The sequence below is a fragment of the Bubalus bubalis genome, chromosome 4 (assembly GCF_019923935.1).
Source record: "Bubalus bubalis isolate 160015118507 breed Murrah chromosome 4, NDDB_SH_1, whole genome shotgun sequence".
In the NCBI taxonomy this organism is placed as follows: domain Eukaryota; kingdom Metazoa; phylum Chordata; class Mammalia; order Artiodactyla; family Bovidae; genus Bubalus; species Bubalus bubalis.
This window is the reverse complement of record NC_059160.1, coordinates 59,646,744-59,663,153: the sequence shown is the minus strand read 5'-3', so window position 1 is coordinate 59,663,153 and position 16,410 is coordinate 59,646,744. Positions and strand designations below refer to the sequence as shown.

Below are 16,410 nucleotides of genomic sequence, written 5' to 3'. Positions count from 1 at the left end.
GGGAGGTGGGGGACGCCGGGGGAGGCTGAGTTGTTTTTGGAGTTGGCTGGGGAGAGGGTTAAAGGGATTCTGCTGCTGCAGGGGGAAAAAGTTCCCTGAATTTTCCACTGGCTGCTGCAGGAAGAGAGCCCCTTTAGTCATTGCTAAGTAATGTCTGCACACACACCAACTAATCTCATTAGGAGTTTCCGCTGCTCAGCACAGGAGGGGTTTTGTGCAGCCACTGTCAGCCCGGGGAGCCCTGCGCTGGAGACCGAGACAAGTTACGGCTTTATTTACTTAGAGGGGCAAGTCGCCCAACGAACCTTTTCAGGGTAGCATCTTAAACTTTGAAGTCATTTTGGATTTTGGGCTTACAAGGTTTTTCTCTCCTAGCTGTCCGTGCGCGCGCGCGCGTGCGTGTGTGTGTGTGTGTGTGTGTGTGTGAAGTTTCTATTACCCAAGCAGCTCAAACACACCCATCCTCTCTCATCTGTGCTTCAGTTGGGGGGGAGGGGGGGTTGCGGCGGAGGTGATGAGAAACCGAGCGTGTTCCAGGCATCTGTTAATGAGCTCAAATTGATTTCTGAGTCTTATTGGCAAACAGAATACCCTCTGATCTCTCTCCCTTCTCTCTCCCTGTGTGATACACTTTTATTTGGGAAAGGTCAGTTATGAGTTTCAATTTATGGGGATTATAAAATTACAAATTGTATTAGGAGGGCTCGCGGGTCAGACAGTTAAGACTGTCCCTAAATGTTTTTAGGGTTTCCAGTAATGATCCTCCCTGCAAAACCCCCTGATGGTCATTCTGTGCCAAATATAGCCAAGGCCTTCTGGGCTTTTTTTTTTTTTAACCTTTCAATGTTGGGAATGTGTAGAGTTACTAAAAAGGGTAAATAATTTTAAGGAACCTGATTGCAATTGTGGGTCTCCTTTATTGACAAGGACATGCTGCTCTCTTGAGGAGTTTTTAAGGTGTCAGTGTTTCTTTTCTGGTGGCAAAGCGTGTCCTGAAAACAACCCAACCAGCCCCACCAGGGTGTGAGTCAGTGGACATGAGTACAGGATGTCCCCAACACTGCACCTGGCACAGAGTAGATGCTCAATAAATTGTTGCATTGAAAGCTGTAAGTAGGATAACAGAGCTTACAATAAACAGATAAGGAAAAAAGCTTTCCAAAGGCAGCATCATTCTGCAGGAGCTATCTTAAGGATGAAGGTTGTAAATATTCTCTGTAGACTACATCTCCTTCAAAACAAAAAGGAGGTCAAGTTCTTTATTCTGATAAGTTATTATTTGGAATGCATGATGTTCATTTATATCAGTTCTCAACTAAGAGTAATTTTGCTTCCCAAGGGATATTTCACAATATCCAGGGACATTTTGGTTGTCATAATCAGAGGGGATACTACTGGCATCTACTGAGTAGAGGTTAGGGATGCTGCTGAACATCCAACAATGCCCAGGATAGCCCATCACAAAGAATTTTCTAGCCCAAAATGTCAGGAGTACCCAGATTGAGAAACTCTTGTTTACGTTAATGATGAAGATGATAACTTTCATATGAATTTATTCAACAAATAGGACATATAAAAATCATCATTGGCACTTTTCTATTGTGTTGAATAACAAAGTAGGCATGAATTTTTTCTCCCTTTCTCTCTTTTTGGCTAGTAGTATGTGTGGAATGACATGTAAATAATGATAGTGTGATGGTGTACCTTTGTGAGCTGAGCTAGACCCTCTCTGAAGCTGACTTACCTGGTACTAATGCTGTCTAGACCAGAATGGCAGTAGCCCAGATGGGGGAGAGCAGTGGTGGTTTTTTTTTTTTCAGCCCTACTTTAATTTTGATTTTGCTAAACATTTATGAAAGACCTTCTCTTATTAAAAAAAAAAAAGCTTAATAATTCAAACCTGGTAATACATAATAACTGTAATTGTGAGATCCTATATTGAAATTTATATTTGTAATAACTTTTTAGAACTTGAATCTTTTCCTGAAATCGGTTGTAAAGGGCTTCCAGGCAGTGTATATAAATTAAAGTATTCCATTCTTAGCTGTCAGATACTGGATTTTATACATCCTGTGCTGCCCAATTATATGTTTATCAGATTCAGAAAACCAACATGGTTGCAAAACATTACCTAAAACCAAACAAACCCAATACACTGAAAAAAAAAAATTAAGGATATGACTTCCTGGAGTAGAGGTTTTTTTTTTTCTTTTTTTTTGCTGATGGTGAATTGCTGCTTACTAATTAATGGCTCTGCTCCTTTCTAGTCCCAGGGAATGATTCAGCCATCTTTGTGATTTCTAGACCTGGGGTTCCTCATTAAACTTTAAAAGAAACAAGATTCTCTATCCCTTTTGGGTTTGACCTGACTGTGGGCAGACAGCTTCTGCCCCTAAGGGCCAATACCTGCACATACAGATGAGCAGTTGTGGTCATTTGAATGAAGGACTCCATTTCTAGCAGATGTTTCTGTATGCTTAAGGCAAGATTTTTTCATGTTTTATTATTTATCTGTAATTCCCCTTTGCCTTCATAGATTGATATATTTGAGGTCACATTAGTATAGCAATATTTTCTAAAGGTTTTTTTTCTATTATAAAAATATTAATGTGAATTATCTTAGGAAGAGTGAGAAAACCACAAAGAAAAAATAATAAACATCTCCCATAATCTCTGTTAACACTTCAGTGTATTTTTTTTTCTGATCTTTAAAAATACATACACACATACCCACACATGCACACACAAAATTTTTAATTGGAGTCACACTATACTTTGTTTTGTAACTTATTTTCAGTTAACGTATCGTGTAACACAGTTTAATAACTTGTCCTAAGACCAAAATCACCACCCATAGAGCTTGTATTTATTGATCCAATAAATGTGTTGACTCAACAGTGAATTGACATAATTTCTACATGAACTCGTTCAGTATTTTTGTCTCTGTGGCTCCCAAGTCATGTTCTAAGAATGCTGCCCTCATGAAAGACTGAATTCATATATGCTGTGAAGTTTGGGATTTTGATGAGCTTCTCTGTGATTTAAGGATGAGTCATGATTTGCAGAAGAATATCAAGATGTAGTAACAGGAAGTCCAGGGTGCTACACATCAGAATAGAATGCTCAGTGGTGAAAACAGAGAAACTAGGTTAGACCAGAAATACACCTTGAACTTCTCTAACTGTAAAGAAGGGAAGAAGGTGCTTCTTGCACATTGGGTGACTCGTATTCATTAGCGTTTCATTTTATATCAGTAAAGTTTCCGAACTTTGAAGTTGGTATCTTCAGTGAATTTGCAGTTCCAGATTATTATTGCCCGTGACCAATTTGAATTGAGATCATCCAGCTTTTTGGCTGAGACTGTGGCAGTGAGAACATGAAAATTCTGGTTTTGCCACTTAGAATACAGCCTCAGTAAAGGGAATTATCAGTGTTTGTGTGTGTATACTGTTTCTTTTTGATTGATACATAATTGATTTATAATAACGAGCTAATTTCAAATGTACAACAATGATTCAATTATGTATATTCTTTTTAAGATTCTTTTCCTTATAGGTTACTACAAAATATTGAGTATAATTCTCTCTGCTGTGCAGTAGGTCCTTATTGGTTATCTGTTTTATATATAGTATCATGTATATGTTAATCCCAACCTGCTAATTCATCCCTGCAAGCCCTCTTTTCCTTTCAGTAACCTTTAGTTTGTTTTTTTCTGTGTCTGGGGTGCACTGTTAACACATCCTATGGGCCTTCAAAAATGGTAGATAATTCAGTCTTTTATGTAGAAATTTGACTCCTCATCATCCCTATGCACAACCAAAATGAAAATGGTTTTCATCCATTACTGGAAACTCAAATATATGTCAGCCATTTAAAAATAAACTTTGAATTGACCGTTTCAATAAGTTGTAGTTTGGTTGACTTGCCACTAGGAATTACTCACAGACCACTTTGTATGTTTTAATTTAAAGTTGCTGGAAAGTTATTATTAGGAATTAAATGGGATTATTTTATAATTGGACGTGAGATTTATTTGCGTATTTTTAAAGAAATTAAGATAGTTATGCTAATAGATTCTGATTTGAATTGGATTAAAATAAATTTACTCATATACATGCTCTAAAAAGAAGTTCCAAAGCACATAGCATCCAAAGTATTTTCAAAGTTACCATATCTAAGGACAGTTCCTAATTTTCTAAGTATAAATATGGGAGTGATGAGACTGTTTGGTGAGGTTAGGGGTCATTTACTCCAAAAGTAGAATGAATCTGAGACTCTTTGTGTCTTTTTATTTCTTTCACTGATGTATAATTTACATACATGAAATTGCACAGATCTGAAGTGTTATAGTATACACCTATGTAATCCCCACCCTTTACCTCCAAGGAGAGAAATTTCTATCATCTAGAAACAGTCCCTGGTTATTTTTTCATTATATTATGGCAATTTCATGATTCTACCATGTTATTAAACCCCAGAGCACCAGGATAAAATACTGTAGTATTTTTATTTGATCTGTTTGGTTAAAAAGAAATTGTCAAAATATGTGGATTTCCTCATCATCCTGTAAGAGGGAAAAAAAAAAATCCCTTCTACACTACTTAGTATCACTTATGCTAACCAACAGTCATATGTATGTTGCAGGAAAAAGTAGATTCCCTTAAAACAAGTTGGGTGTAGAGGCTAACTTGATCTCCCTGGATGAAGGTTTTCCTGGCCAGAGGATAGAGTGGTTGGAGAGTTAGATCCAAAGTCCTATTTGTGTTGGATTTTTTTTTTTTTTAGAATAGAGAACTTTAATTCTTCCAGGAGTTGTGAAAGTGTAAAGTAAATGTTGGCTGTCATCCCCCAAAAGCTGACTTTGAGAGACAGGCAGCAAGTTTTTGAAACTGTTTGGTGGTGGAAAAAGGGATTCCCCGTAAGTTTCCCTTCAATCCCATTTCTGCCCATTGTTGAATCAGGATCACCCGAGGGAAGGTGCCAAGCCCCCTTTCCTCCTCCTCTTGAGGTTTGTGACAGGCACCCCTTGTTTCTAAAGACCACAACTGCCTCATTCTTGGGGACACCAGTGACTGTCTCCAGGTTGGGTACTGAATAGCCTGGATCAGATTTTGATCACCAGGTTGGGTCCCTGCTCTTTCCTCCTGATCATATTTGAAAATCCTTCCCCCGCTGAATCTGAGGGGGTCCACATTTCCCCTCATCCCCTCTGGTCCCTTCCCTGCCCACAAGCTAGAGCAGTCCTTCAAACCCAGTTCCGACCCTATGGCTCCTCTGCTTACAATCTCCCAGCGGCTGCAGCTGGGATACAGACCAAAAATCTCTAATGTAAGCGACATGCTGTGATTTAGGCCAACTCCACTGGCCTTTCCTCAAGTTCTCAAATGTGTAACGTGCCCTCTGACCACTGGGCCCTTCCAAATGCTCTTCTGTCTTCTGGGAATCCCCTCCTGGTCCTCTGTTCCCATCACCTTCTCTCACTACACTTTTGAGCCAGCATGTGGTCATCTGTCAGGTCTCTGCTCAACCATCCCTTCCCCGGGGAAACCTCTGCCAGTTCTCCAGACCAGATCTCCCCCATCTTCCATTCCTGGCCTTTAGAGCCCTTGCCACCGGCTTTACTTGTGGTTTCCTTTTACCTGAATTCTTCCTCTGCAGATTCTTGCTATCCAAGCGCAGGTACCAAACAGTTTCACATGTTTATTTCTGGAGATGGGGTTGGTGTTTCTTATTATTCATTAATACTCCTTATCCAAAACTCAGGAACCATGTAGATTTGATAGCTGGCTACCCCTTGTTATCTGAAGTCACCGTCCAAACCCTGAAATTCATTAGATGCAGAAACTGAGGGATATCTGCACATGAATGTATCAAGATGTATTGCTCATCAGTCTTGCCCAACAGTCTGTAAGCTCCCACTGGGCCTCATCTTTTCTCATCGTTGTATTTATTCCAGCCCTTTGTACAATATGTGACATCCATTGAGTTAAAAGCAACCTGAAAGGGAAAGATTTTGTCAGTATGGCTCTTCTCCCCTCATTTTGCCAGTGAACTTGGTATTGCTATTCCTAAATCCAGCTCTTTCTTAGTAAGTTATTTGAATTAATAAGAGGCATATCTCTTGGTTAAACCAAAGAGACAGCCAAGAAGGCCCTCTATAGAGGATATATTGTTGTCCAGAGTTTTTGTCCAGATTTGCAGCAAAAGTGAATTTATAGAGATCAGGTTAGTATGTTATCATCTGAGGGGACAAACTTTAGCTCTGTTGTTGATATGTGTTATACTCAGAGTGCTTGGTTAGCAGTTAGGTAATTTATAAGATAGTACAGCTTGAAAGAATCTCAATGTAAAGTTCTTTCCATATTAAAATGAATCATTCTACAGTAATCATAGTCCTTTATTGAGACTTCAGTTGACCAAATTTCCATAGGTTCCTTGGGCTGAGTTCCATAACAGTCACTGTTAAAAGTGCTTCTTCATTTATACTAAAACCTTTGTGTAGCTTTTGTTTATAACTTCTTATAATAAATGACATTTCTGATTGAGTTTTAAAATAATAAGACTGCCTGGGTGATGATGAAAGGATGAATAATTAAATACCTAAATTGTTTTCAGTTGAGGGCTAGATCTGCTGCTAATTTCAACTGGGTTTTGCCCAGGAGTAGTTTGTTGATAGTCAAACCTTGATTAATCAGAAGGTGTAATTAAGCAATATTTTTTTTCTCCCTGCAGTTAATTGTCAGAAGAGAGAGATTATGACAACTACCACAACAAAACAAGGCCCAGAAGTTATTCCGGGATGTGCTCCCGCGTAACTGCAGGGTCTCTCTGTAGGAATTAACTGCAGGAATTCTTAAGATGTTTACACCTGTAAGTCCTTGTCATTATCAGAATGGTGACACGAGAGCCCAGGAGAATCAGAATGTTCTGTTAGGCAAACGAAAAAGGCTGTAGATGTGAGAACAGTTTCCCAACACTAATGGTTAAGAATACGTCTCTGATTAATACTCAGTGAACTGGAGAGGTAACTTCCTCAGTACCCCTTTACTGGAGCATTGGCACGTGTGTGTGTGTGCACGCGCATGTGTGTGCCTCCATGGATGGCGCTACAGGAGGAATGCATGAGTCTAAGAGAATGAGACAATACATGGTCTCAGTTTTTGCTCCTTCTCCACAGTCCCTCTTCTCATGTGGGATTCAAGCCCCAGTTCTATATAGAGGATTGGCATAAGGGAAAGTTTGCCAGAGCTCTTCATCCCATCCCAAAGAATCATTACTTTGAGAACTCAAAAGAGCTTGAATTTTTTAATATAATTTTCAGGAGAGAAGAAAGCCCAGGTACATCATAATTTCAGCAAGCCCCATATAGAACATACAGGAAGGGACCAAACCACTTAGCATCATTTGAAGATTATGTGGATGCAGCTCCTTGATCTTTTCTGTATGGTCTTACATTTGAAATCCTCTGGATTCTAGACTTCATGAGGGTTTTGGGGAAGCTATTTTTTGCTAACATTCCTGCCTGTTTTTAAAAAAACTCCAGATACTGATCACTTAGACCAGAAGGTGTTGGGTAGTAGAGCATGGCTAGGTTTTTTTATTTTTTTTTCTTTCTTTCTTTCTTTTTAGAAGCATTTTAGGACAAACATCTCCAGATTCTCCCAGTGATATTCTGAGTCAGGGTTGGAAGTAATTAAACCCCAGGTGGAGAGAGAGAGAGAGAGATGCTGTCCCATCGTGCTGAGTCTCTAGAGGAGGGAAGACTGCCTGTTGGTGAGCCCTCTCCATCTTTGATGGTGGAGGCAAAACCAGAAGCATGGATCATCCAGCCACTTAGCGTTCCTGACTTTGTTTCATTCACTTCTTTAGGTTCTTTAGCACTGATTCTCAATTCTGCATTTGTGATCCTTGGATGCACTGAGTAATTTTGAAGAGTGTTAAACAATTTCCTAAAGTGAATTACTTTCATTACAGAAGTATATGCTATTAAAAGATGTCTTAAAGCAAACCGAATGACCCAAGAGTACATGGGGCTCCCAGAAGCTCAGTATCACTGCTCCCCAGAGTTTTGCCCTGCTTTGATTTAAATCAGAACTGAACCACAAGAACAGCACCCTCCTCCAGGCTTTGCCACATCCTTTGTTTTTTTTTTTAACCTAAATATTGTGCATGCTGTGTGTGCTCAGTCACTTTAGTCATGTCCAACTTTTTGCGACCCTATGGACTATAGCCTGCCAGGCTCCTCTGTCCATGGGATTCTTCAGGCAAGAATACTGGAGTGGGTTGCCATGCCCTCCTCCAGGGAATCTTTCCAACCCCAGGATTGAACCCAAGTCTCCTGTGTGTCCTGTATTGCAGGTGAATTCTTTACCCACTGAGCCACCTAGATATTAAGACTTACCAATTTGTCTTTAGGAAAACAGAGACGTTCAGATCTTGATGGAGAAGATCGTATATGTACCAAATGCTTCAAATACAGAAAGGGTGATTTTCTTTAGCAAAGGGAAAAGATCATCTAAAGTTGAAGCTGGCATTTATTTTGTGCAATTAATATATTTGTGTGGAACAGTTACTGGAAGAGTAAGCAGAGGAACAAGTCATATGTGACATGTAAGAAAAGGGCTAACCCGACTTGGTGGATGGCAGATGCCCACGTGGGAATTAAGGTGTGTGAGGAGGCTTTCCGCACACTGATGTTGGATGCTGATGCGGCCAACAACCGTGCTCTTCTGTTGGATGCTTTTGTTGGTTTCTTAAAGGAAACGTGTGCACATCAGCCTGACACGAATGAATGAACTCTCAGTCTTCCACTTGATGACAGTTTCATTGTTATTTTGTTCATTTATTCATTGCAGTTTGGGGGTTCATAAACAGATTTTAAGTATAACACCTTGGAGAAGATTAGTTTTGAAATCACACATTATCTGTTTTTGCAACATAAAAAAAAAGATACAAGTAATTATACTCAACAGAAACACCAAGATATTTTAAATGTGTTCCACTTTCTACAGTTTATCTACAAGTCAGGCTAGATTTTTGAAATGGACGTTCTCTCAAACAATGAGATGCCTTTTGCTTGCCATTTTACCTTCATGCCGTTGTAGTTTTGCTTCATGTTAAAAAGAACTTTATTAGCAGTTATTTGAATTTAGACGAAACTCTGCATTTTGGTACCATACTGGTCATATATAGCTACACTTGATATCTCTACAAAAATGTGGGAGAGAATTATGCATATGGAGACAGTAAAGCTATAAAAGTGAGACTCTACCTTCATGACTTTAGACGCAGCTAAAATCCCCCACAGATGTCCACCACATGAGCAGGTGATGATATTTTGAAGACTGCAGAGTCACTGTTTTTTATAGATCCCTTCCAATGTGAACATATTATCATACCAGATTTATGTATAAATGTTGAGGCCGAGAATTTGCATTTTCTAAACCATGCCAAGCATTTTGTCAAGAAGAGCACTCAAGAGAAGTAGTGATGCTCAAGTAAGCGTGGATCTTTGCTTAGGTAGCCACCCCTGAAAGGCAGGTCTTTTGTGCTTCTCCAGAATCCCTAAAGAAGATGTCACAAATACCAGGAACTTGTCACTATTTTTGTAACAGTACTATATATAGTAAGGCCCCCCAAACTAGCTAATGTTAGACAATATATCCCAGCCAAATTTTGACATTTTCACAATCCAGCACATTTTGTGAAATGTTACACTTCAGAAAAAGGAAAGGGGAAAGGTTTATATTTATATTATTATTAGCCATTTGTAAACAGTTCAAAAATGCTGTAACGTTTCTAACACCGATCATATACTTCTTTTTTTTTTTTTCCGATCATATACTTCTAAACAATGTCAAGATCAGCTAACTAGTATCATTTTCTATTTTTAGAAGACATGGAAAATGGTTTTGATGGACTTATTCCAGGGAAAGGGAAAGATAACTTTACTAGGAGTGTTAATGTTGGTGACCATTTTTCTTTTTAGTGATGTAGGCATTCAGATATGATTGAAGAAATGATGCCTTTTTTAAAAAAACCTTTATTTGGAGTATAATTGCTTTGCAATGTGGTGGTATTTTCTGCCGTACAGCAAAATGAATCAGCCATACGTATACATAGATCCTCTCTTTTTTGGATTTTATGGAGAACAGTGTGGAGGTTCCTTTAAAAAATTAAAAATAGAACTATCATGATCCAACAATCCCGCTCCTGGGCATATACCCGGGGGAAACCATTCCAAAGGATACATTCACGCTAATGTTTATTGCAGCACTATTTACAATAGCTAGGACATGGAGGAAATGATTCTTTGATTATTTTAAGTTCCGTAGAGAAGACAAGAGAGTTTCCAGTGTCTCCGGGAAGACCACAGCTCTCTCCCTCTCCTGGCCGATGCCAGGGCTCTCTGGGAAGGAAAGCTGGAAGGAGAGGGTCAAGGGTTCCTTTTGCTCCATCCTGTTCCCAAGATCAGGAGCCTGATGTGTCATGCATGCATGAGAAGCAGTTGCTGGTCAAGAGACGTGTTCAGATGATGGTGGTAAGTGGAATTGAGATGGACTGAAATGATCTGTGGGAGGCTTTGGTCAGACAGAGGAGCAGAAGCAGTGGTCACCATGGAGAGAGTTTGAGGGACTGGAGATCAGGGCCACAAGGGAAGGGGAAGCTCTGAGCCTTTCCCCCGACTCGGGGGGAAGCGAGGGAGGTTGAAATGCCTGCAGATGTTGGAGGTGGCCCAGACTGAGTGCATTCAGACCAGGGAAAGGGGAAGATGCACAGATGGTTACCTTTCTACCAGGAAATGCCCAACCCTGCAGCTGGATGGGGACACCGAGCACAGCTGTGCAGATTTCCTGGTCCCCACGGTCCCTTGGGGGGCCTTCTGCAAGGAAGGGATGGTGTCACAGGCCACTCCTGACCCCATCCGGGACTCCTTCCTCCCTGGCCCTAGTGTCGGCCCTGTGTGTGTGTGTGTGTGTGTGTGTGTGTGTGTATACATGTGTGAGAGAGACCAGGCAGATGTGATGTTGATCATTTGTGTGGGTGCATTGAAGGAATGGCCTGAGGACCAAGGACACGATTGTTAAGCAAAATATTACTGGTCACCATTGATGGGAAATGCGCACTGTCCACAGTTCTAATTAGCAGAGTTTATGACATGACTTTTGTTTAATTCAACATGTTTTCTCTTGCTGCCCCCCCTTTTTTTCTCTCTTATGTTTCCACTGGGTGGTGCTGCAGGAATTCCTACCTTTTGCCTTGAATCTACCCTTCCCAGAAAGACGCCTCTAAAGCATAATAGGAGGAAGTCAGTCCTGATTTAGAAAGATTTTACAGTTTCAACACAATAGTGGAGTTTGGAGGATGCTCTGGCAGGAAATGTCTCAGTTTCTGGATGTGGAAAAACCACCATCATGTTGTATCATGCAGAAGTGTTCTGACTGCACTCTGTATATCCTTGTGGAGTGTATACGCAACTTGCTATTTAGCACAGAAGAGCTTTCAACTTTACCTGAAAGGTTATAGTTTCATCCTAGTAGAAGTGGCATGTGAGATTTCCTTTGTTTTTGATTTTCGTAAAAGTAGGTAACTAGACATTTTCTGCCTTCTACTTAGTTCACAGATTAAAAAAAAAAATCTCTCTCTGAAGACTTTATTTGAAGCTGAAGGTATTCCATTTTTATTTTAAAGATCATTTAGACAGCATATTGATCAAAAGGATATCTTAGATTTTTACTTTTGAAATACTCTTCATCAAAGAAAAGTAGTTTGTAGTTTGCTAACCCTGTATGGAGCAGGGTTAGGGTTGGTCTTACTTAAAAAGTTGAAACAGAGAAATTAACATTCTTCCCTGAGATCATGCAACTCCTCAAGGCCATGACTATGATGAGAATTTATATGTTCTGACATCCAGTGTTTCTCCTTGCACACAGGATTGAATTTTATTAACAGTACAGAAATTTAGGGAAAAGATTTTTCCATTCAAAGGCCTATGAAATATAAGAATCGGGGTAGTGTGGAAGAAAAGTACCCACTGGAAATTAGGGAGCTCGTTAAATTGAAGCTCAAACTTAAGAACACTTAGCAAGGTTTTAAGTAAGTTTTACTCAATGCAAAACACCTTTTTTATTTTATATGCATGTCATGAGACACCATGAGATCCCACGTATTGCTTTCTTAGAACCTGAAACAGGGATTCCCCAGAGATGTTGGTTTTTAAAGAAAGTATTTTTAGCCTCTGCTGGGTGCTCACCAAGTCCGGTGGGTCATGTCTTTTTAGGGGGGCCTGCAGCCTGCCCCTATTCTCAGTGATGTATTTCTCATGAGTCATGCCGTTGTTACATGAAATGCATGCAGGTTTGGGGCTCTGCTTGGGGGGCAGGTGAGATCACCTACCTTTCATTTCCCATGTTCCTCCTCCTGATCCACCATCTAGCGCGTGCGTACACACCAAACGGGAGGATGTCTTTCCTATTGAGAAAGAGCTAAATAATAGAAGGCACAGCTTCTTATCAAGAAGCAACTTTGGTTATTTAGCATTGGATGAAGCTGCCGCGTATTGAAGCCAATAGTAGATCTTTTAAAAAAGGGAAACTTTTTTTTTGGTATGTTTTAAAATGATGGGATGGGTTCAAACTTTCTTAGAACCAGTTGGAACAACTGGAGTCACAGAAGCAAAACCAGAAATGAACAAGGAAACTTCTTAATTTGATGTCTCATGGGAATGTTAACTGTATTTCCTTCTGTGTTAAAATGGGACGTTTCTCTTAGTAGCTATAAGGTGTGCATATAAGAAATGAAACCTCTGCTGGGAGAACTGTGTGTGGTGATTAAGAAGCTGGACTCAGAATCCAGGTGCACCTGGATACAAGTCTGTTTTCCCATAATACTCCTGTGGCTGGAGCATCTTATTCTACCTCATTAAATCATGGGTATCCAATTTAGACAACGTAGTAAATGCATAGTAAATGCTCATAGTAAATGCTCATCACATGCTAACATTAAAAAAAAAGTTCCTCTTTAAAGAAGAAATTGTGTTTTTTTGTAGAAGCCTTATTCTTGAAAATTCCATGGACACTCAGTATTGCTGGTGGTGGGGAAAGATATAGCTAACATTTCCTTTAGAACGGGGCTCTCTGAGATTTATAAATTATCTTTAGGATCTAAATATATCTTTTTTCCCCCACTAGAGAATGTTAGATTCTCAAAAAGGGTCCATAGACCAAACACAGGAGGAAGATACTGCCCTGGAGATGAGTGTGTGTGTGTGTGTGTGTGTGTGTGTGTGTGTGTGTATGTGTATCTATCCTCTCGGTATATTAACAATTGTATGTTTTAGGTTGACTATAAGAGATTGCTGGTATTTGACTATTTTCAACCCATGAAAACAATATCATATGGTTCAACCTAATAGCTCTATGGTTAAGAACATAATTTGAAATAGCATCATAATGAGAAATTATAATGAGGGATGATTATTTATTTTCATATGTTACTTATCAAGGCCTCAAAAGTCAGAATTCATCTGACAGCCTTGGACTGCTAGTAATCATCCTGATATACAATAACTTGTGCTGTGTACAGTACTATCAAGCGGTCTTAAATTTTCACTGGGGACTTAGTTTGATCACATTGAATGAATCATTTTTCTAGCTCCATATGACTTTTGATCCAAATGACTACTGTTAGGAGAATTTGCTTAGTACTTTTTTCCATGTTGAATTCATACGGTTAATTACTCTGGGGAAGGAAAAAAAGTCTCGATGAGTTTCCTTGGGCAATAAGCATAGCAGTGTTCTTTCAGAAAGTCGAGTTTGGCTGTTGTGTTGAGGGTTAAAACAGAGCTGACACACAGGCAAAATGAAACCAGAGCTGCAATTACAAAGTGGGACAGATGTAGGAGGCCAGGTTTCCTGTGGCCCATTTTCCAGTTTCCTGCCTACAACCTGCAGAAGAAGAGGAAGCTGAATGTTACCAAGTATGAGAGCTGGAGGGAGATGTGCTTCAAGCCAGAATTAAGATCCTCGAAAACAACGCAGACAACAAAAACAATTGCAAAGAAAGCGAAGGTTCAGGTTTTAGTCCAAAAGTGTCCGGGAAGGAGCAATTCATCTGTTTAAAGAAAAGGCATTGTCAGCAGAGCCTGGGCTTTGTGAGACTCTATGGAGGGACCTGGGGAGGGACCCAGGTTGTGGGAACCTCTGATTTTTTATAGCCCTACTTATCTTTCAAGATGTGGCCTGGTTTTTTAATACTGTTGGTTACCTGAAAAGATTTTCTCTTCAGTGCCCAGGACTTCTGAGTCTGTTTTTTTGGGCATGTTGATATACAAGGGAGGTAGATGTGGTTAACCGATTGGCTGTAATGAGCTACAGCCCCACTTTGGGAGGGCTGGGTGACCAGTTGGCCGCTTTGATCTAGCAGGCTTGTGTTCCCTTAACTGCCCAATAAAATTATATTTGATGTTTTCAAAGAAGAGATTAAATGGAGATGTGTATATATGTGGGGGACTAAAGATCATACACTATTTGTGTGGCTACCTGATTGTAAGCCATGTGGGGAGATGCCAGAGAAGTGGGCAAGTCCATCTTTCTTCCAAGAAAAAAGGAGAAAAATAAAATTCTTCTATGTCTGGGCTCTTTAGCAGGTGATAGAAGAGTCTCTGAAGTCAGATATTACAGTCCCTATCTTAAGGGGAAAGAAATTGAGATTCATGATACTTTTTTATTGAATGCCCATTGTTTACCAGGTGCTGTGCTGAAATTGCTGGATGACACTTATGTAGTGACTGTCATTGTTCAGTTGCTCAGTCATGTCCAACTCTCTTGTGACGCGTGGACTATCGCCCACCAGGCTCCTCTGTCCATGGCATTTCCCAGGCAAGAATACTGGAGTGGATTGCCATCTCCTTCTCCAGGGGATCTGATGGCCAACAAGAAATAGCTCCATCGGTGGGAGGCTTGTTCAGGGCTTCACAGAAGGCACGGATGCAGGCAGCATCTAAGCCCCGGGGAAGGCTCACGATGTACGGGGCACTGTGCTGAGCTTTTCCTATAGACCATCTCATTCAGATCGACCCATTTGTTTCTTCCAGGTGCAGAGAAATAGGTGGGTGCTTCTGGGACAGCCAGTTATTCTATTTATTTATTTTTTAACCCTATGAATTGATCACCACCTCTTCTGGCACAGGAAGAACAAACTCAGTACCAGGAATATTAGAAAGTTTGGAGATCTTGCCAAATTTAGAGACCCAAGGGGTATCCATCCATGCCAGGCAACCTAGAGTGAGAATAGGCCTTTTCTTATCTGCATGTGGGCCTAGTTTGAAAATGTGAGGTGAGCTAGGACTGGATGTGCAGTGGTGGGGCTGGGTGGGGTAGGAAATGATGGGACATGGCTTGAATATACAAATGTGACAGAAAGTAGAATGGCTGGAACCTACTTTCCCAGCTGGAGTTAATGTAGCCATCCATTTACTTTTCCAAAGGAAATTCACCCTATAAAAGTCACCAACAAACTAACTGAGTTGCTTCCCCTATATCCACAGACAACACAGAGTTGTTCAGAAGGAAAGAGGAGTGGATTATCTGCAGAGAAAACAGCAGGTGTTGTTATCATAGTGCCTATCAGTGACTTCCCCAGAAAAAAAATCTTTCTCTGTGCTCAGAATAATTTGAAAAACGCTGTGAACTGTAAAAGGTATTTAAAAAAAAAAAGGCGGAGCGATGACTGCTTTCCCTCTTTTCTTGCTCACTCTGCGCTTTAAGGGGCCCTTCCTAGGTGGTGCTAGTGTCAATGCAGGAGACCTGGGTTCGATCCCTGGGTCGGGAAAATCCCCTGGAGGAGGGCACGGCAACCTACTCCAGTATTCTTGCCTGGAGAATCCCATGGACAGAGGAGCCTGGTAGGCTACAGTCGATAGGGTTATAAAGAGTTGTACATGACTGAAGGGACTTAGCTCACACACACTGCTCTTTAAAGCACGGACAATCTGCAGATAGTCACAGAATGAATGAGAATATAAACATTTTTAATAAATAAAAAGAGCCTCGAGGGACATGAATTTAGCCTCGCAGATTAGCATTTTTTTGCATACAGTGGTTGACAAGAATTAAAATGTCTTTTGAAAATACATGTCAATAATCTTAGTTTCACCTTCTCAAAAATAATATAAAAAAGACTTCCATTTGTGTTGCTCAGTTACCAAATATTAATCCTTATTTACTTAATGCCCTAAAATTATTCTGTGCCAAGTTACTGCTGACCTCAAATAGTACAAATTGTTGTTTTCTAGTTCCCTGCCTTAAATACAGGTTTTTGTTTTTGTTTTAATGGAATGGTTTCTGACATTTCTCTACAGAAACACTTAGTAGATATTCTGGGCAGAGGAATTGAAATTCAGAGAATTTT

At 40.2% G+C, this 16,410-nt stretch overlaps 1 protein-coding gene across 5 annotated transcripts in view; it reads left to right on the top strand.

The window, feature by feature from the left end:
* Window positions 1-16,410, top strand: part of ELK3 (ETS transcription factor ELK3) — a 177,166-nt gene that overhangs the window by 109,729 nt on the left and 51,027 nt on the right. The window contains exon 1 of one of the 5 annotated variants that reach the window (XM_006073549.3): window positions 10,348-10,540. The exons of the other annotated variants lie outside the window; for them this stretch is intronic. The gene's annotated coding sequence lies outside the window, so the exon portion shown is untranslated. Of the gene's footprint in view, window positions 1-10,347; window positions 10,541-16,410 lie in introns of those variants that run through there. 5 annotated transcript variants of the gene reach the window in all.